The sequence below is a fragment of the Tenrec ecaudatus genome, chromosome 6, assembly GCF_050624435.1.
Source record: "Tenrec ecaudatus isolate mTenEca1 chromosome 6, mTenEca1.hap1, whole genome shotgun sequence".
NCBI lineage: Eukaryota > Metazoa > Chordata > Mammalia > Afrosoricida > Tenrecidae > Tenrec > Tenrec ecaudatus.
This window is the reverse complement of record NC_134535.1, coordinates 68,405,355-68,433,298: the sequence shown is the minus strand read 5'-3', so window position 1 is coordinate 68,433,298 and position 27,944 is coordinate 68,405,355. Positions and strand designations below refer to the sequence as shown.

The following is a 27,944-nucleotide window of genomic DNA, read 5'->3' as shown; positions in this document are numbered from 1 at the left end:
CTCTCTGTGGAATGAGGACGCCCAGGCAGGATGTAAAGGGCTTAGCCAAGAGCCTGGCATTTAGTCAGTGTTCAATGAGTGGGCGCTCTGCTGGTATTTAGTAGATAATGAGTACTTGGGCATGCCAGCTCCCCTTTGGGGGAGATAACACTGCCCATTCACCATCCAGCTGACCTTTCTGTTTACAGACTTATTATCCCAGTGGAATGGTGTGTATGTCTGGGTGAAATGGAACCTACCAGATTTTTACATGGCCAAAGATGGAGAAAATATATTGGCATATTCATAATTAACAAGGGGAGGTAGGTTTCTGCCCTAAGCATTTAGTTCCTGAGCAATAATGAAGTATTGTTGCAGCAGCAGAAGTATTGGGTAGTAGGAAGACTAAGAGATGGGGTAAGTCCTGCTGGATGAGGTGCTACAAGTGAGTAAGAGACTCTAAAATATTGTCTCCAGCGTGCCTGCACAGACTCCTTCAGTGGCCTCTCAGTCTTAGCCACACCCAAGCAGCTGGGGAATGAGTGTACAGGAGCGCTCGATACACCAAGGAATGTAACCCACTTTCCAAAGAGTTCAAGCCCAAAGTTTAAGGCATCTTGTCCTTATTTTCCAGGACTTTGCTTGGATAAGTTGTTCCTCTCCAGGCTTTAGAGGCTCAGGAACATCCTAGCACCAGATGTGCTGGGCTGGGCTTGAGTTCAACACCACACTCTGTACAGCCTTGGGCAGTCGGTGAGCTGCTCGGGACCTCCGGATCCTCATCCATATTTAGGGCAAAATGCATTGCTCATTCGTGGGACTGCTGTGAGAACGGAAATGGACTAAGGGTGAAGCTCTGAACACCTACTTGACACAATTCCTGGCGCACACAATGAGGACTCAAGAAACACCAGTTATTGCTGCTGCTGCTGCTGCTGCTAAGTGAGATTCGAGGTATTCTAGAAATCAACCCGTTTCAAAAGAAACTGTACTTTCCGCAGGGACAGAGAATTATTTAATGTGGCTCTTCCAGCCAAAGTCCCCAACCGCCACCAGACTGCCTCTTCCAGTGTGTGTGGCTAAGGTGAGAGGACGTACTGATAGGGTTCACCTGTGACTAATTGCAAACAGGCTCCACATGGTTGCCTTCCTGCTGGGTATAAATGAGCGCTCAGAGAAGGCACTGGGAACTCACCACCAGCGAAAGTCGGGAGTGGGGTGCGTTCACAGGACCTAAGACCCCTGCCTGCACAGTGAAACCCCTAGTTCCAGAGGGCAGCTGGGACACCAGACGAGCAGCAGCAGAACGAGAGGCCAAAGCCTAGAACACAGAGGTGGGCTTCCAGTTCCATAAAGCAAGTACGTGGTTTTGTGCAGGAGGCTGGCTTGGGAAGGGGGATGTCTCTGGGTGCTTAACTGGGGGAGCTGACCCAGGGAGCTGGGTTTGCAGGCCCACAGAACTTCAGGGGGTTGAGCTGAAAGTCTTCTGGTCGCGGCTACAGTTGAGTGAGTGAAATGCCATAACTACATGTCCCGAGCTTTTCTCGTGTGCGTTACAACCCATTAACGTCTTTAGTAAACCCTGATATCATTAATGTTTGTAAATTCTGTGTAGCCATTGCAAGGTAGTGAAAAGGTAGATGGCGTTGTTTGAGAAAGCTCGCTGCTCCCTTACCCCAAATCTACAAAGGAAGCACAGCGACTATAGCTCCTTCAATGGTTCTATCCTCCTCTGGACTTGTTGAAACCCCGGGCACACAGCTGGTGATCAAAGGAAGCTAGTGTTAGAATGCTGGTTGGTCTTAAGTGAAGTTTACCCCGATAATTTGGTTTTTGTTCTTGGTTTCTAAGACTCTCTAAAACCTTGGCTGCTTCCTCATTAGTGAAAGGCCTTTGATGAAGCCTCCACAAGATACCTGAAAGCGTGGGCTCATAAGGTGACTCAGGTGGGGGTAGCCCGGCCAGAAAGAGAAAGACCACCTCATGATAAATAACTTCAGGGCAGGTGGCTGATTGAAGCAAGAACAACAAAATATCCCAATAAGGGCTTTGGACATGGAAGCGCCATGGCTTTCCTGGCCGGCCAGCGAGAGGGACGATGCCTGGGAGCACACTGCATTCTGCAGTTGAAGGGCCATCAGGAGGCTTCATTTCGTCATTTGTACCTTTATAGTGTGTGATAGTAAAACTATTGTCACAAGAATAGCACTTTCCTTAAGTTCCGTGAATTGTTTTATTGGATTATCAAACCTGAAGGAGTAATGGGAGTGAGCAGGTAGGGGCTAGAGACTCACGAGTTCGCAGCTGTTGGTCTAGGGAGATAAAGGGAACCCTCGTGGTTATGTGTCGGGCTTCGATCTGCATGGTCGGCAGTTCCAAACCACCAGCAGCTCCTTGGGAGAAAGACTGCTTTCTACTCCTGTAATCAAGTTAGCCTCGGAAGCCCACAGGGGTTGCTATGAGCCAGCACTGACTCGATGGAGTGAGGCAGAGAATCCGTAGCCAACAGACCAAAAGTGGAGACTGTGGACACGCAAAGCTTGCAGCTGGTCTCCCAGGTCTTGGGTGGATTTGCCGTCTGGAGGTCTCTATACTTGTGAGGTCTGATCGAGGTCAAGGTGGTTAGGGTCGGCTGGTGTCAGATCAAAAGTGCGAAAGAAAGAAACAGTAGATACTAAATCGATGTGGATGGATCAAAACGGTTTGGTGTCAAAAGTGAAAAGGGAGAACTTGATATGTTCTCCCATTGAGTTTGGGGAGTGAATGGCCTGCAGTTCTCTACCTTGAATTTTAAGCCCTCAGAGGGCTTACCAAAAAAAAAAAAATCCACTGCCCAGGGCCCATTTCAGATCAGTTAAATCTGAAGCTTGGGGCTGGGCCCCTGGCATCTGTAGGGTTTAAAAGTTCCCAGGTAATTCCATACCCAAGACTGAGAATAGGCCTTTGAGCACGTTCCTTTCGATTTGACACGATGCTGAGAATTTGCATTTCCACCCCAGATATTCTGGATCAGAATCTACTTTTTTAACAGGACTCCCCAAGTGGCCCTCATAGAATTTCGAGTTCAGTGTCCATATGGCTGGATTTAGACTTTTCCAGAAAATGCTATTAGAGTTCAGATTGGGGAATTTCCAATTCTAGTCAGAGTCTGAAATCAGACTGTTAGTGTCCACCTCTCCTTGAGCAAAACATAGGAATTTAATAAGAAAGAGCAATGTTTTGGTGGAAAGGAATTTTCTGGGTGATTGAAGAAAGAACGTAAGACAGTCAGGTGGGCTGTATGGCTGGCAGAGCTGGGCATGGGCGGATGTAGAGTCCTTTGTTCTTAGACTGACCACTGCTTCGTGGTCAGTCTAATCTGGCATCAGAGTGTGACAGCACCCTCTCTTCAGGGAGCAGCCTCGTGCAAGGAGCCATCCCAATTTCCACAGACGTGCAAGGCCAGCTCGCCCTTCTTATTACTGTCCATACTTTGGAGGCGTCGGTAAACTTTTGAGACAAAAGAGCCAACAATTTAAAATTTAAAAATTATTTGAGAGCCATGAATATATTTTACAAAAGACATAAATATATTTGAAACCATTATCTGAATAAAACCCTTTAAAATGTTCAATTTTACTTCAGGGCCACATGTACCCACTGAAAGAGCCGCATACGGCTCGAGAGCCACAGGTTCTAGCTCATCCTTGGCTACATCTTTCTGGGCTTGGGGGTGGTGAGAGGGATAAGGAGAGAGGTTGGATGCTTGAACTCCAGCACAGGGAGTATGTAGAAGCTGAGATTATGAAAATATCTAGTCAGAGAGTCAACTCCCTCATTCTGGATTCAATGACCGTTGAAACCCTGATTGAATTAAAGCCATACCTTATCTCCCCACCCAAGAAACCAGATTCTGCCCTAGTTTTACAATCACATAAGTGACAAGGGTATATAGTAAAATGTTACTTGTCATGAGATGGCAAAGCTGAAAGATTTAGGAAATATTATTAGACCAGCTCTTGTTTTTAGTCAATTCGTTTATGACTAGGTATCAGGTCAGGGGACAAATGGATGGGATGAGAAACAAACAAGGGATATATTCTTGATTTTCCCCGAATCAGAAGCATCATCCTTAGAAGTTTAGTGGACTTTTCTTCTGAAATAAGTTTCCTTGTAAATGTTGATTATGCAAGACTTCAAAACAAGATGCCATTGGTCTCTTGACCAACTGGACAGATGCTGACCGGTCATGATGTCCGCTGGACCCCAAAGGTAGGGCTCCTTCGAACAGCATCCTGGCCCATCATCGAGTGGACTCCCTAGTATAGCCATTGTCCTCGGAGTCTGATAATACTGAGTGATTGCCCATCCCACTAAAGTATAACTCTGGGAAATTCTTTCTTAAGTTGATTTAATCATCCATTAGTGTGTTTGGCGTGCACTCTGGAAAACATCAACTAAATCTAGTCTCTCTTCTGCTTGATAGTCCCTCAAGTATTTAAGGAAAGCTATCACAAGGGCATCGCTCATTCCTTCAGCAGTGAGTTCATCCCAGGACCTGAGGGATTGCCCCTCCTACTCCAGTTACTATTTACAGCCTTCAGGGTGTTTGTCCTCTCCTCCCTGACAGATTGCTTTCCTACTTCTAACAGCAATTGCACACCTTTGGATGGAGCCTCTAGAACTGACTTCTTAACTTCTAACCTACTTCCTGATAGCCTCTTCCCCTGTTTCCCGGCCATACCCTGGCCATGCTGGCTGCGCTGAGAACACTCCCACTTCAGAGACTGCCCTGCTGAACCAGCTGCCTTCTTTTACTGCCTTGCGGGGGGCTCCCAGGCCAGCTCCCCTTTGTGGTCTGGCTATCCTAGCAAACTACCTTCGGGCTCTGCTTATTTCCTGAATTAGCCTTCACTTGTGGTAAATCTTTTAAAAATGCTCCTTGTCAACAGTGTAGAATTCATTCCTCCTAATTTTGATCTATGGGAGCTCTTGTAGCATAGTGGATACACTTTGGGCTGCTAAACAGAAGGCCAGCAGTTTGAATCTACCAGTCGTTTGACAGGAGAAACATGCGGCTTTCTACTATTGTAAAGCGTTACGGTCCCGGAAACTCAGAGGCAGTTCTACCCTGTCCTACAGGGTCACTGAGTTAACATGGACTCAATGACAGTGAGAGTGGGGTTTTGATCTAGTTCGAGGGAAATATAATAGGAATTGAGTGTTTTGTTTACTCAGAAACAAGAGAAATTTTCACAGGCACTGAGTGGATTTGACTCATAGCAACCCTGTAGGACTGTGTAGAACTGTCCCTCTGGGTTTCTGAGACTGTAACTCTTTATGGGAGTAGAAAGCCCTGGCTTTCTCCCACAGGGCAGGTGTGAGTTAGCAGCCCAACAGTAAGTACTATGCCACCAGGGCTCCTTTGTGGTCTATTACTGAGATAGTTAGTTTATTGAGCCAACCTGGCTGATAAACACATGTGAGGTTAATTGAAAGACGATAAGTGGCTTGGTGAGCTGCGCCTTTGTAGTTCTCCGGTCTCTTGTTTGTGATGGTCAGACCAGGGTGCAATTGCCTTAGCCAATTCCCTGCTTCACCTGGCAAGGCTCACTTCCTACAAAAAATCCCCGAGGAGAAGCCGCATGGACCTACCCCAATGCAGCCCTGGGTGCTGGAGCAGCCATGTGGAGAGCCCTGCCAGCGCTGAGATGCTTACAGGTCGGCATCATAGTGTGTGTTTTGTAGGATGGAGGAAGACTTTGTGGGTTGGTGTTGAACATATAGGTTAATGTTGGACTTGTGAGCTTGTGCAGCACTGGGTTGGGATGTTTTCTTGATGTTGCATTTAACCTTTATATAAAACTCTCTTATACATGAGTTTCTGTGAATTTGTTTCTCTAAAGTACCCAGACTAACACAACTACCACACACCAAAGACTGGGACATGGCATCCACTCCCAAACAGATCTGGAATATGAACAGTTCCCTGCTCTGAGGGAGAAAAATGAGGCTTTCTGCTTCCATGAAGAGTTACAGGCTCAGAACCCCTCCCCTCCCCCCGCCGTCCCCCCGGGCAGTTCTGCCTGTCCATAGGGTCGTTGTGAGTTGGAAGTGACCAGATGATGGCCTATACTTTGGTTTGGAGGAAGAGAATGGCATGAGGACTACAGCATAGTAGGGAAGGGTTATAAACTCCTCAGTTGTGTCCTTCCCCGCCAGTCCCTAAGAGCACCAGGTGGATGACTTTAAATGGTCCAGTTGACACTGTTACCCTATGTCAACCCTCCCAAAGTCTCCCATCATAGTATACATGTAAGGATGCAGCAAGGGGCATTTAAAAACGATTTCTCCCTTCAATTTTCTCTTCCTGTTCCGTGCTTTAGTTTTCTCCCAGCTTCTAGTAGCATGTAACATTTTAAGAATGTTACTTCACCTTATGCATCTCTTCCTCACCCTCCCTGCAAGTTCTGTAAGGCCATGTGGGGTGTGGGGTGTGTGTGTCTTTCCTGTAGTATCCCTAGCAGCTAGCAGGGTGCCTGACGAGAATGGGTGCTTCGCAAACGAAAAGTACTTTCCCGAGCAGTGACTTGGATGCTGGCCTTATTTTTTGGTTTTACAAATATGAGGCGTTGGGTTGCTGACTACCAGGTCAGCAGTTTGAAAACAACAGCTGCTCTCGATGAAGCTTTCTCGGCCTCCTTAAAGCGTCTCGGAAACCCACGGGGAGTTCTACCCTGTCCTGTAGGGTTGCTGAGAGTCAGAAGTGACTGGCTAGGAGGGAGGAAGCCTGCTTATAAAACAAAAGCAGAGGAGCCTCTTGTGTTCTTTGATCGCCCCCTTCTAGGCCGGAGTTGGAATGCATCTAGGCAGCTGTATCCACTCCACCACGCGGGGGTGTTTTCCTTTGTAGTCTCTGGTCCCGGCTGGCTCTCAGCTGCTCCGCGCCATCTTTAAGACACGTGTCTGAGCAGGACAACTCGAGCGATCCCCGTGCCACCCGCCACACTGGAGGTCCCCTCATTCCTCGAATCAAGGTTAGGGTCCCTCCAAAGCGACCACATCTCCTCTCTGTTAATTTTGTACTTTTTATCGGAAAAAGCGCAGCCCAAATGCTCAGCCTGGCTGGGAGGCAAATCACCCACAACCATTTCTCATCACCTTTCCCCTTTTCATCTGGCGTCACCATTCCTCGGCTGAAAGCCCTCCACGGACACCCCATCACCCCCAGTCTGAGGGACAGTGCAAACTACCCCACATCATGGACACCGTTGGTCAACAAAAGCATCCAAGTGGGAAGCTATTGTTTCCCCCAACCCCCTCCGCCGCCCAAATCATATGAAATCTGCTGTCATCGAATCCAGTCCGTAGTGCCAGTGTCCATTAAAGAACCCAGAACTCTTCAGGGAAGGGTTAGAGAGGTCGAAGCGCTGCTGGTCTCGGCTGCCACCGAGCTCGGGACATTTCTGAAGGCACGGGGTTCTGAACCTCTAATCCTCTCCTGAGGAGTCTTGTCCTCTTTGACCCTACATTAAAACACAGTCGTTTAGCATCCTCAAGGGACTCAAATTGTGTTCCTTTTCACTGTTCTTTGAGTTTTCAGAACAAAAAAGTCTGAAGGCACAAGACCAGAACTGTGGGCGTGAATAGGGTAAAATTTCCCCAATGAAATTCTCCGAAGGCGGCCTGTGCTGCCTTCAGAAGGAGCAGGTGCGTTGCCATGATTGAAAGAAAAAACACCCTGGCACAACTTTCCTGGCCGCCTCTAGCCAGTGCAGGGTTCAATTCCCTGGGAATTAGTAAGTGCCCACGATGGTTCAGGATCCTTTGAGAAAATGCCTCAAGCTTAATCCTTGAGAAGCTCAAGACACAGTTGCCATAACGTCTCAGCTGACCTCTCTGTCTTGAGCTTAATTAGCCCAGCTTCCCTCAGAAGCCACTGTGTTGATTGGGCCTCTTTGTCGAAAGCGCCCTCGTGAGGCAAGGGTATTACTGAGAGAATTTGTAGCCATCCACCGATCAGAGACAGTTTGGAATCAACTGTGCGCGTATAAACTGGAGCCCTAGTGGTAATGCTGCTTGCCTGGCCCTCCTAGAATTTAACTGGAGGCCCTTGACATCTCTGCTGGCTCCCCCTGAGCTCCCGGGGTGGAGGGGTGCAAACAGCTGACTGCCTGGCTGCTGACAGGGAGGTTGAAAGTATACTTCACTTCTAAACAGTCAGAGATCCCCGACGGAGCGTAGTCTACTTCGGGGTTACCACGGGGTTGGAGTGGACTCTGACGCAACTGGTGTGGGTTTTATGTTCAGTAACATTGTCCCTCTTGTGGCAGCAAGCTTTCTGGCCCACAGCCTGGTTGCTCGCTGGTCCCTCTGTATGGGCCATTCTTCCCTGATACCTCCCGAAGCTGCTCGCACACAGCCCTCAGAAAGCTTGTCCCTGACCATGGGGCTAAAAGCATGATGCTCTTTTCCGCTCTCACAGGTTGTCCACAGCCGAAGTGGAAGTTCTCCTCTTGGTTACTTTGTTGGCATTTGTAGTGTGGATACCCCTCCTTGGAGTGGGAGCCTCTGCGCTACCCACTGCTCTTTCCTCTGACCTGGAGAAGGCAGGCACGTCGGGAATGTGCAGGAGAGGTTAGCCGAATGGGTAGACCCAGCCAGGAAGGCTGTCACTCTCCTCTCAGCAAGCTCCCTCTCCAGGACAGGGGGGAGTCCTGGCTTCTCCTTTGCTATATTGGTTGACTTTTCTGTTGCTGAGTTCAATCTCAGAGGAGGGGTGGTTTTCCAGGTAGCTCACATGACCTGGTTGATTGGGAGATGGGTTGAAGTCGGGGATCCAAATGAGGTCCGGTTCCTAGGGTTGAATCTAATCGGTGTTCCTTTGGACTTCGTTACTTCTCCATTAACATTTCACCCTCCCTTTTATTGTCAAGATAATCAGAAAATTAAAAAGCTTCCTGATCCTCTTGCCCACTATGAGCTCTGACACTCCTCACCTACTCGCTGTCAGATGTTCTTCTGAGCATCCGGGCCATTTTCTTCTGCATCGACTTGCGCAAGTCTCCTTGCTAAGGCGCGTTTCTTACTTTCTAGTCTTGCTGGATGCCAGCATCCACATTCGGAGTTCCACTCTGACCTTTGAGCTTCACGAAGGCCAGGGCCCCCAAGTTGATGCTTTTGTGTAGATCACTTCCCACCATGTCCCTCCTACATCATGACTTGTAACTAGAAAGAGCAAGGAGATGTCAGACTTCCCTGGCTTAATTTCCTTTGAAGGACTTCAAACTCATCAAAGAGGTGCATGACCCCTTTGGGGAATACTGGAACCCTCTTCTCTGGGACGGAGTGGTCTGGACAATCTTGGTGAGGCGCTGATGACATATCAGTGAGTCACTTTCTTCCACTCACAACCTCTCGGAATTGCTTGGATTCCTCTCTTCCCCTGGGAGTGAGTCTTCCTGGATTCTTTTTCCTCTTGGCAGCGTCCACGGTGGTATGTTAAACACCAGACACGAAGTAAAAGGTCTTGGCGTCACATCTCAGTCCTCACATGAACAAGCCATGTGAATTTGGGGGAGTCCCCCCGGCCTCACTGAACAGACTTCTTCATCTAGAACAAGTGGGTTATTTTCATGGGTTGTAATAATTAACCCCCAAGAGTTCTGAGAAAATCGCTTGTGAAGGATACGGTCAGTACTAGTTGCCTCGAAGCTGTGGCTATTAGGATCGTAGGAACGGCATCGTTTCCTCAAGACCAAGAGCAGAGGTGGGCCCCGCAGGCAGGAAGAGGGCACCCCCAACCCAGGAGAACTGCTTCCTGAACCCCCAAACCCCACGATTTCTGCTACTGCTAATAACATCCGAAGACAAGAGGGAACACGGAATGCCACTTTATTTAGCACTAATGACCTTGCTGTAGACTGAAATGCTCAGAGGAGAAGCTCTCCCCTCAGCTGGCAGCTCGGTGCCTCACTAGCAGGGAAAAGCGATGGGTCGTCATGGCGGAAAGCTAGTCTCAGCCCGGGAGAAGCGCATTTCCTAGGGGCAGAGCAGGCTTGATGGAGGGCTGGTTGGTGGGCCTTCGGTCCCTGCTCCACCTTCCTCCCAAAGTCTCAGCAGCAGCTTGAGTCCTAGGAGGCCAGGGATAAAAGGCCGCACAGGATTGGCTGGTCAGAAACAGGCAGATGCCAGAAGCCCAAACACCACTCTTGGCTTTTAAGAGCTTGGCATGACCCCAGTGAAGCAATCCCTGGGATCCACAGAGGCATCCCCCCACCACCCGCCTCTCCTGGCAACCCCCTCCATTCAGCTCTTCCTGGAAGAAAGCACCACAGGCCTGACAAATCACCCGAGGCCTCTTCCCTGCTAGCCATCTGTAACTGCAGAGGGCTTGAGGCCCAAATCTAACCACAGGCAGTGTGCAGTAATGGCGGCTGCTTCCTGAGGTAGCCTTTGATAATATCACACACTGCCAAGTCTCCTTTTTGCTGGGTTAAAAAAAATTCTTGTGTGTATCTGTGTGTTTCCTTTTAGGCAATACATTTGGGTTTTTGATTAGGTCTTAAATCTTTTTTTTTCCCTCTGTTTCCTTTGAAGTCCATTTTCTTGGTTTCAAAGATGCAGTACCTCTCAGAAATGACTTACATTTGCGTTGTATTGGGATTACTGGGCTGGTCCAAATCGTGTGTGTGTGTGTGTGTGTGTGTGTGTGTATGTAGTGTAGTGTAGTGTGGAGGTGGCGAGTCAGAGCCCCGTTGGAAGAAGTCATATTTATGTTCGAGTTGTCCTAGAGGATCCGCAGGGTGAATTTGAAGAGGCTCAGAAACTTACTACAGCCAGCAAGTAGTTTGGAAGTATCCTTTATAACGTTTAGCGGTAGGTCCAATCTCTGCCAGCTGGCTTTTGTGACCTGTGATCTACGTGTGGGAGCACTGGGCTGTGTGCTGAGCCATTTGGTCTCAGAATTGATGTGCTGGGCACTGTTGTCTTTGGGTATCTGGTTACAGGCTCTGGAGGAAAGGGCCTTGGGTAAAGTCTAGGCTCTTCAGACAAATCCTACCTTGTTTCCTCCCTCTGGCCCTAACTGCTCTGGCGTCTCAATGACTTGGCTTCTGGAGACCCGCAGCTAGGGACAAGTGGATGGACAGGCTCCCATGGTATGCTTGAATCATGAGCGTGTGATTTATATTTGGTGATGCAATTTAAGAAGAATGGCAACTGCAACCTGAGTCCTGGTTGGGGGAGTGGGAACACCTGGGGCTGCTAACCGTTAAGGTCATCAGTTTGAACTCACCAGTCTTTCCAGAGGACAAATGTGGGGCTTTTTTCTCCCATAAAGAGTTATAGTCCAGAAAGTCCACCGTGGCAGTTCTACCTGGCCTATGGAGTTGCTATGAGTTGACATTGACTCCATGGCGATTTTTTTTTTGAGGTGGGTGCCCCACAGCCTAGCACAATGCAGACCTCCCCATGCATGGGAGCCAGAGGTCCTTATTTTATGAGCACACCAATATGGGGTGATTTCTCACATGTGCCTACCTGGCTGCCCATGATCAGAAGCACAACTTGCCTTTTAGCCACCTGATAGGTCCCAAGTGATTCTTGATATGGCAGTTTCCCTTGAGGAAATCCTAATTGGTAGGTGTGTATATGTGTCAGAATCACAATACCTAAAGAAATGTCTATCACATCTCCTATTAGTAAGTCTGAGTCAGAGTTTGCTTGCAGAGAGGGCATCAGGAGTCCTCTTTCTCCTCTCAGACATAGTGATACGAGGTTGTAGTACTGGGTGAGTGTTGGATTGCTAACTGTCATGTCGGAGGTTCAAGCCCACAAGACGGGGCTTTCTGTCTCTGAAAACATTTATAACATAAACATCACAGGGCTCAGGTTGCAGTCGCCATGCTTCTTAAATGATATCTCCAAATATAAATCACACACTCAATTCAAGCATACTGTGGGAGCCTGAATCCAAACTCCTGTGTTGGAGTCAACTCAATGGCAGTAGGTTTGGGGTGTCAACAGATTCAGAGGTAAACTTATATATCCTTTGCTCTGATAAATATGCCGGTAACCCAGTATACACACACACACATTTTAAAAAACAGTACTAACCCTATTATATATTACATGTGATAGAAACTGTACTTGCTATTCCATGCTATGTATTTAAAATGCTCATCTCCATACACTAAATTGATTTCCCACCCCATTAACAGGGCACTACTAATTGTTGAAAGTTTGGGGCAGTGTCTTACCCAACTTGTTCTTAACACTACCAAGTCAGGAGTGCTGGCTTTGATCGGATGAAAACTAGGGGCTCTATTGTATTCCTGAGTGCCTGCTAGGAGACGGGCATTGGACGGGTACTGGGGATGTGCAGTTAAAGTAAATAAAGTTTGTGGGAAGATTTTTTTTAAAGATTTATCTTTCAATTCCATTTCCTCTGAACTTTTTCAAACCTCCTTGTAAATTCACTGTTTGACTCACAGGCCCAAATTCATCAGTAGAAAGAGAGTCACTGAGAGATAAGAGCATGCCTTGAATCAGTCTTTAAAATGTATATATATAAATCATGGGTGCACGCAAAACACAGCAAACAATATATAAGGATAACACATTGCAACTGACTTTTAGGGAAATTGGAGCTTTAGACATTTTTCCCAGTTCAGAATCCATTTGGTGTACATTAGCACTTGGCCAGGAGAGCTTCATATTATCATGAATAACATTAAGATCTCCCCACGGGTGTGAGCCAGAGACCCTTATTGTATGAGCACACAGACATGGAGTGATTTCAGCTTTCTCTGGGCCCATTCATTCTGAAATAAATATGAATTTTGTTGACATTGCCCTTTATATTAGATGAGACCATTCAGTACCTACAAATCAAGAGGTGACCCGAATTGACCCCCCAGACCTGAATGGTGAGGAGGAAATAGCAAAGAGCTGCCTTGCCTGACTACAAAGAAGGCTTCTGCTAGACAGAGGCCCGTGCCTCGGTGCAGATCCTTGCAGTCCAAGCCCATAAAGCTGCTTCCATTCACGTCACACAGATGTTCGCCACAGCATCAAGCCCTGCAGTTTCCCTTGAGAGAAGCTACTGCAACTGGGGCTCTACCTTAGATCAAGGCATCGTAAAACTTTCTGTCCAAATGCCCTTAAACTTGGTAACCTCCCGTGACAGAAATCACCTGTCCCAAAGTGTAAGGCATCAATACTTCTTTAAGTCATCTGTTTTATTTTTAAAAGTCAGGATTTTACAAACGCCTACACAACACAATCAATGGTTATTTCAAACACACACACACACACACGAAAGCACCCCAACCAACTTCCTAACCTCCCCCCCCCACCAAATCTCCATGTGAAATAGAAGCTACAGGAAGATGCTCATCTCGTGGACTCCCATTTACTTCTACAATCTTCTAGCCTCTCATATTACTTCAGCTCCACGGTGTGAAAGTACAGGGCCAGGAGGTAGTTGATAATTGGAAGGAGAAACATAGCACTTTCCTTTCTTGATCAACTGGTTTTGAGAGGGAATGGGAAGGTAGTAGTTGTAAACTTTTGTGGTGGCATCTCACCCCTAACAATTACAAAATTCCAACGTACCCAAGATTTATTGCACACTTGCTATGTTATAGGCATGCTTTTAAGCACTTGCAGTTTTAAAACATAATTCTTCTACCAGTTATGTAAGGTAGATAACCACATGATTGCTACTGTACAGAAAAAAAGACATGAGACCGTGCAACTAGGAATCCATAGAGACCAAGCTCAAGTCCAGATCTGCATATCCAAAGCATACGGTGCTCCTCACCTCAATGCTGCTCTCTCCATCCTTGAAAAGCCATGAATCTTTGTCAGTGCTGCAAAATGGCACTGCGTGCAACAGCATGCTTAACTACCAGTTCCTGTCCTTAGACCGGAGCCCCGACAGTGTAGTGGTGACCTGCTGCGCTGCAAGGTCAACAGTGTGAAAGATGCAGGGAAAGATGAATTTTCTACTGTCAAGAGTTGGTCTTGAAAACCCACCAGAGCAGTTCTATCCTGTCCTATAGGCTCGCTATGAGTTGGACTGGACTTAATACCAGTGAATTGAGTTGTCCTTAGAGTAAATTGTAGAAGTAAAAATCTACTTCTAGACGTTTACAGGATGATTTGCACAGAGACTTAAGCATTGTGCAACGTAAGACTTTTTCTCAATGTGGTGGATATACACAATCACTACAGACTTAGATATAACCGGAGGTTGGCTTTTAAACTGTTTAGTTGCTAATAAGTTCATAGACCCAAATCTTTCAGCTTGAGTGCCCAGCTTTCCATGGGGGTGATCCAAGTCCACCCAGAAGCATTCGGCACCCTTGGGAGGGAGGTCATGAAGTCAGGATGGGCAAGAACAAGAAACCAGAGAGTGAATGTCGGAAGTATGCGCTCTTGTTTGACTCTGCATTTATATCCTTGGGGCCTGGTCTCTCCGTGTTATGGGCAAAAGCATCAATATGGAGAGAGAGAGAGGCCTGTTTTTGGAACCTGAGAGTTTTCTCACTCCTTATTTATCTGCTCCGAGTCCAGTCTCCTGTTCCCTCCGAACACAGTCAGTGGCCACTGCAGGTAAGTGAGGACCTTCCTAAGCACTAGCAGAGGTTAACCAGGGGACAATACCTCCAACACACCAGGAGTCACACATCTGTTCTGGACTTCAGACCACCCGGTGCTCTTTACCCAATCACAGCTGCTCACATCGTGGTAAGAATACCCAGAGCTGCCCAAGATCAATGTTTAAGGGTACATGAGAATCACCTGGCAAGCTTTAAAAAAACAAAACAAAAAAGGAGCGTAGAGATTCTTATCTAGCAGGTGATCAGAACTTGGAATGTACTTTAAAAATAATCATCCCTTTGAACACGCTTCATTTGGGGTACGCGCTTCTCTGCCTGTTCTGATACGGGACTGTAATCATTCCTTTATGGGTCTGTTCTTATACCAGACTGTAAACTCTAAGAGGGCAGGGGCTGTCCTTTTATCATCAATGTCCAATACGATGCCTGGCTCACTGAATGAATCTCTGGTGAAACTGACCACTCATACAAATGAAGCCCAGAGCTGAGTTACGGAGACCAGGGCACAGCACGTGGCTGCTCTTGGATGATGGACAGAACTGAGAGAGCAATCTGAACCTACAATTTGGTGTACACCAGGGCAACAAGGTGAAGAACAAGCCAATATTTTGTCCTGCCATAGTTGCATGTCTCCTGAAACTTATGATTTGATTGAATCAAAATCAAGATGAGGGACGGCCAACACATGCCACCATAGCTTGCAGGGCGCCCTTGGCATCTTCACTCTGAGCATGTCCAGTTCTCACAGAATGATTTGTGTGGAGCCCTGCAACAAGGAACAGACACGCAACTGAACGCAGCTCTTCTTGGATTTGCTCCTCTGAAGGTAAGAGGAACATGGTGGATGCAATCTTTGAGGGGCGGAGCAGTGTTCCCCAACTCTACTGTGTAAATTTCCACGGTTGGCTCAGAAAGCAGGGGTTTTAAACCTGCACTCCGGGGGCTTCTGATTAAGCCGCTGCAAAGACAATGGATTTGCACTTTAATGGATCCGTTAGCTTGGAGTCAACACCAGGCTCCTACTGGATAACCCGGTAGGCAGAGAATGGGTGTCAGGGAAAAGGAAAGCAAACACAAAGCAGACTTAAGCTCCGGAGAGCAGAATATGATAATTGAAGGAGCGTAGGCTGGCTACATAACATGCTGCTTTGGCAGGGGCAGGACATGCCTAGAGTGTTTGCAGGAGTGTTTGTCATACCCACTTCTTTGGAATGTCTTGAAAGTGAATCCTATAAATAAGCTGAGCAAATAACCACGCTCCTTCTGAATAAACTATCAGCTCTATATTTCTGCCCTGCTTGCAAACAGTGTCCGTCTCAGGCTTTTACTATAGATGTGCAGAGTTTGAAAGGCAGGGAACATAAAATTATGTTCTTGCTGCTGCCATCCTTAGGATGGCCTTCACTGTTCCCCAGGAGTTGATGCCAATCCACACATCGAGTTTAATGGCTCGCTCCACTGCCGGTTACTGCTGGGGACCTTCCACTTCCGGATACATGTTCCTCAGCCGAGGCTACCACCAGGACTGTTACCCAGCGGTGGCCATCAGGTTGGTCCCCGTACCATGGCACCCCATACACAATGGAACAAAGGCTGCCCAGTAGGCCCGGCACCACCCCTGCCATCAGGTGTGCTCCATGGGGTTTTCACTGGCTGATTTTGGCTTCTGAGATCAGTTGCCACTCAGGGTGGTGTGGCCAGAGATCACTGGCTGATTTTTGGAAGTAGATAATCAGGCCTTGCCTCCTGATCAGTTTTGGTCTGGAATTTCAATGACACTTGTTCAGTATCACAGCAACACTCTAGCTTCCACTGCCAGGCAGGTGGTGACTATGCACCAGGTACACTGGCCGGGAGCCAAACCAGTGTCTTTCTTGTGGAAGGTGTGAAGATATGTGTGGTAGTAACATAATCTGGTTATCAACTTGAGAGGATTACAAGTGTAAGGGTGGAGTCTGGCCTGTCAATCAGATCATAGCCAATGAGGCCTCTGTGTGGGCATGGCCTTCTGAGAATTCTGAGAAATACGGGTTTTCCTCCTTGGTGGCTGGAGAGACTCTCAAGACACTCCCTGGGAGACATTGCAGCTGACAAGACACATGGAACTACCTGAGCTGGAGAAGCCACATGGACCTACCCTGATGTAACCAGACCTCTGAAGCCAGAGGAGCCACATAGAGACCCCTGCCAATGTTGAGATGCTTACAATGCGACTGGATCCAAAGACTTGCTACTCACTGGCCCGTGATCATCTTGCATTCGGAGTCATGAAGAGGACTTTATATACTGGGATCAGACATAGGGACTAATATCAGATTTATGGACTTGGGAGGCTTTCTTAATGTACAATTACCCTTAAAACTAATACACATGGGTGTCCATGAACTTTCTCCAGTCTACCCAGACTAGCACAGTATGGAAATTTGCTTCCATAAAGATGACAGACTCGCGAACTGTATGGGACAGTTCTACTCTGTCCTACATAGGTGCCATGAGTTGGTTGTAATCAACTTGGTATGGAAATAGGTTTGGCTATTTTTGTTTGTTTGTTTTTTGATGCTATACTTTTTATTTTATTTATTTTTTAACAATTTATTGGGGCTCATACAATTCTTATCACAGTTCATACATATACATACATCAATTGTATAAAGCACATCTGTACAGTCTTTGCCCTAATCATTTTTTTCCTCCTCTTTTCTTTTTTTACATTTTATTAGGGACTCATACAACTCTTATCACAATCCATACATATACATACATCAATTGTATAAAGCACATCCATACATTCCCTGCCCCAATCATTCTTAAAGCATTTGCTCTCCACTTAAGCCCCCTGCATCAGGTCCTCTTTTTTTTTTTTTGCCCCTCCCTCCCCGTTCCCCACTCCCTCATGTGCCCTTGGTAATTTATACATCGTTATTTTGTCATATCTTGCCCTATCCGGAGTCTCCCTTCCCCCCTTCTCTGCTTGTGCTGTGTCCTGTGCTCAGAATTCCCTTCTGCCCCTCTCATAACTCAATTCTTCTTATTTAAAAAATGATTGGGGGCTTATACAGCTCTTATCACGATCCATACACACTTCCATTGTGTCAAGCACATTTGTACATTTGTTGCCACCATCATTTTCAAAGCATTTTCTTTCTACTTGAGCCCTTGGTATCAGCTCCTCATTTTTCCTCTCCTTTCCCCACCTACCCTCCTTCATGAACCCTTGATAATTTATAAATTATTATTACAAAACTCAATTCTTTAGTCCAAATGCAACCTCCTCCATGATGTCTTCCCCAATTTCAATTTCCTCTCTCAAGAACAATCACTCCCTCTCCCGGTCTTTTTCTCTCCTCCTGCCCCTCCTTTACCATCCCCGTGTTGTCTCTGGCACTAGTGATTTATGCACAAGTTCCAACAGGTCTACTTCCCTTCTTGCTGAGGTTTTAAGAATAGATTTACATATAAAATGGTATTCAGTAATTTCCCAAGGATTCAATTTCCTGGGTCATCTGGCAATCTCTGACACGAACACAGTCTTATCTGGTAGAATTCGCCTATACGAGGACATATCTGGGCCACTGAGGAGCGTTGGGTCCCAGACGCTGGCTACTTCTCAGGAAGGCTGCGTGGTCCCTAAAAGGTCCAATGTCTAAAATCCAAAAGGCAGATACTAAGTCACTGTAAGAAGCCCAAGCCATCATCCAGGAGTGCCCAGGGAAGCCATGGTTTCACAGATGTAAGGATGGCTTCCTTTGTGATAGCTACGAGCCTCCTCCTGTCTGTGCTGAGCTCATGGCTTCTCCTGGCACACTGTAGGGCAGACCAGCCAGGTGGAAGCAGAGGGCACACCGTGAACTCACCGCAATCTGAGGTCTCTACACTGCTTCCTTTGGGTTTGTAGCCCTTTGCTCAATACGTCAGAGCAGGGAAAACATGCCCCGGTGCTGTACTGTAAGTCCCTTGAAATCTCTCATATTATTAGGTACTTCATGGAACCTGGAATTTCTGGATGGCAAACTGGTTAATGGATGCTGCTGCTAACCAAAAGGTCCAGGTTCAAGGCTACTCTGAAGTACCTTGAAAGAAAGGCCTGGGGTTCTACTTTTGAAAACCCAGCCACTACTGCCCTGACACTCATGGGCTCACTGTGGGTCAGAATCGAGTTAATGGTAAGTGGTGGGGATGAGATCTATTTTACACATAAGGACACCAAGGCAGGGAGGGGTGACATTATTTGTCCAAGTCACACAGTAGAAACTCCCTGGCAGCCAGTCTAGCCCCTCGGTCCCAATTCTTGCCTTCTACTCTGTGTCCAACATACAGCAGGGAAAGAGTGCGGGCTAGCCAAATACATGGTTTCCCCAGGAGCCAGAAGCCCTGAACTATTTTCAGTAGAGCACTTGGCACCCTAAAACTTCTCCTAGATGACTTGGAGTCAGGTCTGAAACTTCCCCAGATATTAATCAGCGGGGCAGGGGGTCATGTGTACTTTGCTTAGGTGTAAATTAATGGGAAAAGAAAAATTTTATTTCCAAAGGGTCGGAGGCAGAGAGAAAGGCTTGGAACTAATCTATATACTTTAGAAAAAATGTTTTAAAGTTACATGTATTAAAGCAAAGAGATCTCCGTGTATGTGCGTGTATGGGGTGAGTCTCTGTGTATGTATAGGATGTCTCTGTGTGTACTTATAGTGAAACTGTGTGTGTCTGTGTGTGTGTGCGTGCGCGCAGAGGGAGGCTGAGTGTAAGGGGTGAGTCCATGTGCACAGGCTGAGACTGTGTGTGTGTGTGCATGCTCACATGCGCACAGGGTGAGTCTGTATGTATAAGTGAATCGGTGTGTGCATGCAGATAAGTGGATGATCAATAAGGAGCGAGCTGTTCAGGCATCTCATCTTTCTCCTCCTCGTGGCCTGACAATGCCTGTCTGTCTTGGCTTCCACCCATTTGTAAAGACCTCATAGCTTCCTCTGCCTCATGCGCGGAGCCCCGGGAAGGAGGGTGGAGGAGCAAGGAGTCATTTATCACTGTCAGGAGATGGGCTACACACAGCACGCCAGGCTTGCTTCCCCGCTGCTCCTGCAGCTAGAGCTGCAAATCTTGAAAAGATGCAGAACATGCACATTGCAAATAACCATTCATCATCTTGGCTCAGGAGCTCTGAGAGAGGCCCCTCCCTATGGGAGGCTGACCCCCAGGGGGACTTTCCCAGGGGGACTTTGCAGGTGCTTCGGTCCCTATTCAGTTCCTGTCTGTCAGTGCTCACAGGGTTGGGGCTGCCACAGGGCTGGGCCGCAGTTTGTCTCGTTTTGCAGTAGCCATGGAGAGAGAGAGAGAGAGAGAGAGAGAGAGAGAGAGAGAGAGAGAGAGAGAGAGAGAGAGAGAGAGAGAGAGAGAGAGACTGACTTGATGGCAGCTAACGGCAACAACCACCAACTCTGCTTCAGCCAAATCCCACCCAAAGTGATCTATTGAGATCGGGGATTAAACGTCTCTGAAAGGATATGCAAGCCCCCCTTTTCTCCATAAAGACTGCTGCCAAGGAGGCCCACAATCGTCATGAAAATAGAAGTTGCCAGAGAGGAAATGAATACCAGGCTTAACTAGAAGAAGGCCTGTTTTCTCATGAAGTAATTACAAAATTAAAATGTGCTGTTTCCCTGGTGAGGCTTAAAAGTCTTCCACTGAGGACTTTTGGCATCTGAGTCACATCAGGATTTGCACTCCGGCAGGACCGGGACATCCTGCCATGCCCTGGAAAGGCTAGTCAGTGCATGGGCAGGTAAGTTTCCATAGAGGGGAGGTGAAAAGGGATTAGAAATAAAAAGAGGGGCAAGCTCAGAATCTGAATTTTCCTGTTCCTCTTTAGAACGCAAGAGTCAAGCTGCTAGAAAAGGCAGGCTTTCCAAGGGAGACTCATAATGCTGAGCCTAATTAGGCCCACAGGCATGGCTAACATATAAATTCAGACCCAAAAGAGGACACTGTCCCTTTAAAAACTGCTTGGGGATCAGTGGAGAAGCTAATGAGGAGTGTCAGTTGGGGCTGCTTTATTAGGTGGTCCTCCGGAGGATAAAGCCCGAGCTTTCTGTAACAGGGCTTCTGTGCTTGATTCAATAAATCAATTTATATTAAATGCGGGGGCAGCTCCGGAGTTGGCTCCATAAAGCATTCTGTGGCGTTTCTCAATCTGCTTATCCACTTCCCTGTCAGCCTGCCTGAACACACTGTCAGAGGGCAGAGAAATCAGTAAAGAATAAGATAGAAGCCCTATCGCCCATATTGGTAAAGCTCGCCCTGGGAGCTCAACCCTGTGCCTGGGAACACCTCCAGCGCGTGCCCCTCCAGAGAGCCCTGGGACTGGGCCCAAGGGAAACCTGCCCAGTGCAGAGTCTGCAGGCCCAGTGTCAGGGAAAGGCTTGGATTCGAAGCTGCTCTGTGCTCAGATCCTGCGGATCTGAAATGAACTCCCCCCAAAAGAAAGAGAACCAACAAAAGTAGCAATGAGTTGGCAGCCTTCCATGTGGTGGGGGTGAGAGGCTGGGAGAGGGCGAGTCAGGGCTAGGAGGGAATGGCAATGACTAACCAGTGGCCTTTGAATGGAGTCTGTTTCATGGCCACCCCCTGCATGTCAGCGTAGAACTGTGTTCCATCTGGTTTGTGAGGTCTGACTTGATAGGAAGTGTTCTTAGATCGCAAGTCTGTCTTCTGGGGCATCTCCGGGTGGACTTAAGCCTTAAGCTTTTCCATTGGCAGGCAAATCCTACCGTCACCATTTATACCGCCGGGGACTCCAGGCGGTTGACTAGAGCAGCGAACCGGGGAACCCTTCAAGCTGGCCAGTGAGATGCCAGCCCTCTGCCACTCAGTGCCAATGAGTGACCCCTGGAAATGGGTTGTCCCTCAAGCTGAAAGTCTAATAAAAGGCAGGACAAAGCCCATCTCCTGGCACAGACAGGCTCTGACAGCCTAGAATGTGGCCTCCACTCTTCCGTTCTGTCTGTCTGCTTACCCGCAGCTGCTTGCATGGCTCTGTCCCATGGCCTTATCTACACGGGAGTCATCGATCTCCGCTAGACGTTTTAGAACTGCTTCCCATGGGCAGCATGGCCCAACAAGGCTTTCCCTGCCGCTGGCAGTGGTCTAGGCCCACACTGCCCAAGCCAGGAGCCATTCGCTACATTTGGCTACTGAACAATGGATAGGGGGGCGTGTCACTGGGGAAATGAACTTTCAAATGTAAACGGGCACACGCCCCCCGGTGAGTGGCCGCTACCTCACAGAACACAGAGTGGAAGGTTTCCTCGGATTTCGTCCAGTTGTGAGTACTGACATGAGAACCTGCTGGACTCCATTCGGCCCCCATGGAAAACCCCCCGGGGGTTGGCATCATTTTACGGGAAACAGAAGAGGGGTAAATTACCCTGCTGCATCAAGCACGGATCACAAAAATGCCCGGGGCTGCAAAGGACAATAATCCAAGGTGATCTTGCCTCTTAACCTTTCTAATGAGATCTGTCTCTCTCAGATGCTCTACAAAGCAGACCAAAGCCTGTCCTCCCAGACCCAGACCTTGGCAGCTATGGGGAAGGAAACCATTTTACAAATGAGAGGCTGCGGCCCAGGACATTGCCCACGGTCTCAGAACCTTGGCAGAGAAAAGAGCAGTATGCACGGAGCCTGACTGCCAAGACAGGGCTCTTTCTTGCTAAGCAAGTCAAGCGATCTCAAGTTACGGGTCTAGCCTGTTGTGCCCTGAAATTAGACCATCATAAATGCTAGAAAGGCTTCGCTTCAAGGGAGAATTCTGGTTTCCTTTGCTCGTAACCAGAACCATCTGGAAGCAATCATGCATTCACACGGTGGATGTCTCCTCTTCTTTGGCCCTTGCTCCTTCCACAAATCCCATGGGCCCAGGAACAGCTGCCTGAGAATCTGGCCCGCAGCCACGGTGAAACTACAACCCCCTCTCACATGCGTGTCCGCCTGGGCCCCGGCTGGCCGGACACCCCATGTGTCTGCACACGGAGCACAAAGAATACCAATCCTACTTACTTGAGAAAGCTAATCACCATCAGTCACAGGAGCGGGGACTCGGTGTCACAAAGCCAGCTGTGAGAAACTGTTTCAACCCAGTCACATAGACGCTTGCCAGCGTTTGGCAATGATGGCTGAGACGGCGCAGGGCTGTGGGTCAGGACCATGCCGGCTAGTGTGCATCTGCAATGGCGGCTCCACACAGGCCGGTGTGGGGGATGGAGGTGCTGGCTCAGAGTGTGGCTGAGATTCTGGCCCTGAGACCAAGAACACCCAAGGGTGGGGAGAACCAGAAAAGGCCAGGTGAGGGACCAACACAACGGAAGGGGCGCTGTGAAGGCATTGGCAGCTTCGGATATCAAGCCCCTCTGCAAACTGAGAAGAATGCTAAGGAGAAATGGGAACCCATTTCATCCCGAACGTCCTGTCAAGCTGCTCTGGGAAAGCAGTTGGGTGGGGGAGAGAAGATCCTCATCAGGGGGCAACAGACTCATCCTTAATTATGAGATCAAGGCTTCCCAAGCTGACATCCTCTTCCACACTTCCTCCCCACTGCACACACACATCACAGAATACTGAAAGGATGCTCATTTAATGAACAATCCATTTTCATAAGCAAAGGAGACTAGAGTCCTTGGGGATCTTCCCTAGAACCAAACCACTGGACCCTCAAGTCACATACAATCTCAGTGATGGGTGAATCACTCCATTTGGTCAAAGGCTAAGCACTGGGTTGCTAACCACAGGCCATCAGTTGCCACTGGCTCTTCACTGCTCGGGTGCAGCTCTGCTCCTGTGAGGACCGACAGCCTTGACAACCCGCCATAGGGTCACCGTGAGTTAGATGGATTCCAGAGTACCTAACCACAACGATGTCTCCTGAATCAGAATGGGGTCAGGAAAATGACTGCCCTGAGGGGGTTCTGACATGTACTATCCGTTTTCCTCCCAAAGTATATTGTCAAGGAGACACTGATCTAGTCGGAGAAAGGTCACTTGCTTAAATTTACATTTTAACTCAAAATTGAATAATTCTATCTAATTTCACTCCAAGGAAGAGTAGACTGGCTTTTTGTATCACAAAGGGGACAGAAAGAGTCAGATGCCTGTGTTTTAATCCGTAGTCTAATCCTTAGATTGTTGAATCAATGGAAGCTGAGAAAATTACCCAATCTCTCTAAGCCTCAATGTGTTCATCTGCAAAACTGGAAGAAGAGAATGGTTTTTTCCAGTTTATCACAGTGGTGGTGTTGGGTGCCAGTCACTTGGCACAGACTCATGGCAACTTTGTGTAACACAGATTGAAACATTGCCAAGCCTGACGCCACCCTCACAATCACACTGAGTTATGTGGAAACCCACCGTTGCAGCCAGAGTGCTAATCCATTTTGATGAAGGGCTTCATCTTTGTCTGACTCTAACAAGCAGAGGGTCCTCCTTTGGTGGCTGATCCCTTCTGAAGATGTGTCCTAAGCATGTGAGACATTCTAAGGAAGTAGTTATCACTTCGAAGGAGCATGCTGGCTGTACGTCTTCCAAGATGGATTTGTTTCTTCTGGCAGACCATAGTCTATATAACACGATTCTCAAATATCACAATTTGAAGGTGCCCATTCCTTGATGGTCTTCCTTTTTCATTGTCCAATGTCGGGAGACCTGAATCAGGATCTCATCTGGAACATCTACCTTGTTCCTGGGGTGGTTCTGAGTTGAATTACATAAAGCGCGATTCCAGTGGCCGGCATTGGACAATCTCCACAGCTGTCGGTAAGCTCCGTTACCATTATAATCAGTTGGAGGACAAGAAGTTTTTAGAAATGTCTGGCACTAGGCATTTACTCTCTAAAATGTTCTTGACAAGAGCCATGGGGTCCTCCTTCAGTGATTGATCATAGAGCTGTCTCTCTTAGTATGACAAATTCCAGTGACACCCAGTTCTCTTCCAACCAATTCCAACAGCTTCATAGTCATTTAAGGCTTTCTAATGAAAACAGGACACAGATCTTCATCTTCCTTTCCTTAGAATCCCCCCTCTCCCCCCTCCTCTATCTATGGACAACAAAGCCAGGCGGCAAATTGAGACCCCACCTATGTTAAGTCCTGACGAATGACTTCTAGATCTCAGGCTTTCCTAGAGAGCAGAAATGCTTTAAAAGGAGAGTCAAAGTTTGGAGAGGGGGTTTGGTCTAAATTGGGTTAACATTTTCTAAGCTTTTCCAGCAGAGATGTTGAGGCTCTCTTGAAGCCCCATTTCCAAAGCAAAATTAAGAATAAGCAGGGAATTCACAAAGTGGTACGTAAGTCTCTACTTGTAGCCCAAATTGTGAGCCAAAGGCCACATAGGGAATTAACGCTGAGACAAATCAGCAAATTATGTCTGACAGAAGCCATTCTCCGGCTTTGCTCGTCAATTATTCAGTACCTTCTGTGGCGTTCCATACAATTAAATACAGCCAATTTATGGACTGCTTATTTGCTTAGGACCATGCGAATGCAGAGAAAGATTCAGCAAAAGACAGCCACTGTATATTTTGTAAGTTGGGTACAACCTAGTTCCTGAACTCTCTCTCTCTCTCTCTCTCTCTCTCTCTCTCTCTCTCTCTCTCTCTCTCTCTCTCTCTCTCTCACACACACACACACACACACACACACACACACACACACTATAAATAATGGGGACATTCTTCAGCATTTTAAGGAAAAGTACTGTTTTGAGGGATTTGGAGAAGGAAATATAAACAAACCTCATCACATCGCTTACAAAGATGGGGTTGAGTAAAATCTTTACAGCCATTGAAAGGTCAGTATCCACTGCAGAGATAATGCCTATCATCTAATTGGGAATGTTTAAAAGTGAGGGAAAATCAGTTCATCTTCCCCATAAGCGTGGATTCACAACAAACAGTATACAAACAAACAAAAATTCATTGGTGAGAATGGAGTGGGGTTGGAGCAGAGACTCAAAACCCATCTGTGTACAATGGAACATCCCCTAACAGAGGATTCGCAGGGAGGGGCTGAGTCAATCAGGGTGCAGTAGAGCACTAATGGATCACACTATTCCTCTGATCCCTTGAGGCCTCCTCATCCCCGCCGCCCCCCCATCATGACCCCAATGCCACTTCCCAATCTAGACTAGACGGGAGCATGTACACAGGTATAGGCAAGAGATAAAGCTCACAACACATGGAACCCAGGAACAGGAATAGAGATAACAAAAGGGTAGGGGGAAGAGGTGGGGGATGGGGGGGTCACCAATCACAATGAGTGGCACATAACCACACCCCCCCCACCCAGGGGGAAAAACAGAAACCAGAGGGGAAGGGAGACAGTGGTCAGTGTGAGATTTGAAAATAATCTATAACCAATCAAGGAACCACGAGGGTGGGGGGTGGGGTGGTGGGAAGGGCAGGTTGGGAAAAAAAAAACAACCCTAATTTCAAAGGCCCAATGGAAAGTAAAAGTCTAGAAAAGAACGATGTACTAATATGTCAGATACAACTGATGTATGGATTTTAACAAGGGTTGTATGAGCCCCGAATAAAATGATCTAAAGAAAGGGGATATTTAGCAGTTCTAACAAAGACGCGCACTACTGTGACATAATCTTCACCATGATAAACAGCCGGCATCAAGTTCAACATGTTTCTAACGCAAACTCCCCATTTTCACCTCCTCACTCATCCTTCGGCAGTGCGTGATCTCCCTCAGCGTGGGCCAAACGCACCCCTTGGATTCCTGTCTTCCAGTAAGTACTTGCTAGGCCTGTGTCTACAATGTCAGACCGGTGACGAGCCCTGCTCTCCCTTTGGAGGGTTGACGGACAAGGTGAGGACAGACACTGGAGTTACCGATGACGACGGACCGCTCACATTTAGCCCTTGGCCCAAACCATCTAGCCCTGTGCCTCATATTCTTTGCTTTTCTGTTTGGATCTTTCTACAGAGCCTTTGTGATCTCACAAGCATATTGCTTTGATAGCTTTTCGTGAGTACCCGAGTCTGCTCGCTCTTCTACTGTCTCCTTCCAACTTCTTTTAGGACAATCTCCCTAAAATTGCTTTCCACATTTCACTCCCCCTTCAGAAATGGATATGAGCAATCTTAAACCTCCAACAAGAAAGTTCCACTTTTCTGTCTGGCCTCCCAGGTTTGTCCTCAGGGCCCCTTCAGGTCAACCTAGTCTGATCTCCTGGTTGGTCTCTTCTACTTGGCCATTTTCCTCAAGGTCTCTTAGATAGACTCTTCTTTGTGTTCACAGACACGGGGCTCCTAACAAAGGTGACCTTCTAGCTTCCCAATTGCTACAAAAGCCAGCCAAATCCCCCTACTTTTCTATGGACTACACTAGCCCATACCTCTTTATTTTTTCCCTGTAAGAAAGACTGATTTTGCTGATTGAATACAAATGGATTTACAAGAAAATCCAGTTAGAGCCAGAATAATGACTCGGGGCACCAAAACTCTAGTACTCCGACTTTTGCAAACCTGGGAAACTTTCCCCAACAATTCTACTCACGTCTTAGGGAAGGGCTCCAAGAGTCCGAACGAAACCAAACTCAGTACCGTCAGGTTGATGCCGACCCATAGCACCTCATTAGGACAGGGAAGAACTGCCACGGGGGGTTTCTGACAAGGTCACTCTTTACAGAGTAGAAAGTCCTGTCTTTCTCCCACGGTGCTACTGGTGGCTCCAAACAGCTGACATTGTGATTAGCAGCCCAACACGTAACCCCAATGCCACCAAGGTTCCCTAACAGTCAAAGCCAGAGTAAATGTTTTGGACTTGTGACTCAGGCGGTCTAACTTAGCTTTGCCGTTGTGGTACAAAAGCAACCACAGATGAAAAATGTTACATGGGCATGACTGTGTTCAGGGCAGGAGGGTGGGGACACACAAAACACCCAAAACCCTTTATTTGCAAAGCGGGCAGTTGGTAGAGGTCAGCCCCCAGGCTGCACTTTGATAATTCCAAATCTAGAGAAAGGAGAGCAGGCACTAGCCGGGTCTTCTCTGTATGGCAAAGGCAACCAGAAGTCCCTTAGTGTAGTTTCTCATCTCCACAGGATGTACGCGAAGTAGATTCCCCAGACTACCAGTCATATTTATGGGCTGTGAATGGGAGAGTGGCTAATGAAGAGATCATGAAATTGAATTCTCTACCTCTGTCCGGGAGATCGGTGAAGAAAGTGCCCATTTTCTCATTCTGTCCTGGGCTCACCTGCTGGGTTTTCAGGGCATTAAGAACTGACCTTTGCCCACACTTCTATGTACCAGGTATTGTTCTTTGACTCAGTCCTTACTCTAACATGAAACATTTTGTGCTTTAG

The 27,944-nt window shown here is 47.5% G+C and overlaps 1 protein-coding gene across 1 annotated transcript in view; it reads right to left on the bottom strand.

Annotated features, from left to right (window-relative positions):
* Nucleotides 1-27,944, bottom strand: part of PPM1H (protein phosphatase, Mg2+/Mn2+ dependent 1H) — a 207,571-nt gene that overhangs the window by 49,574 nt on the left and 130,053 nt on the right. The gene's annotated exons all lie outside the window — the stretch shown is intronic.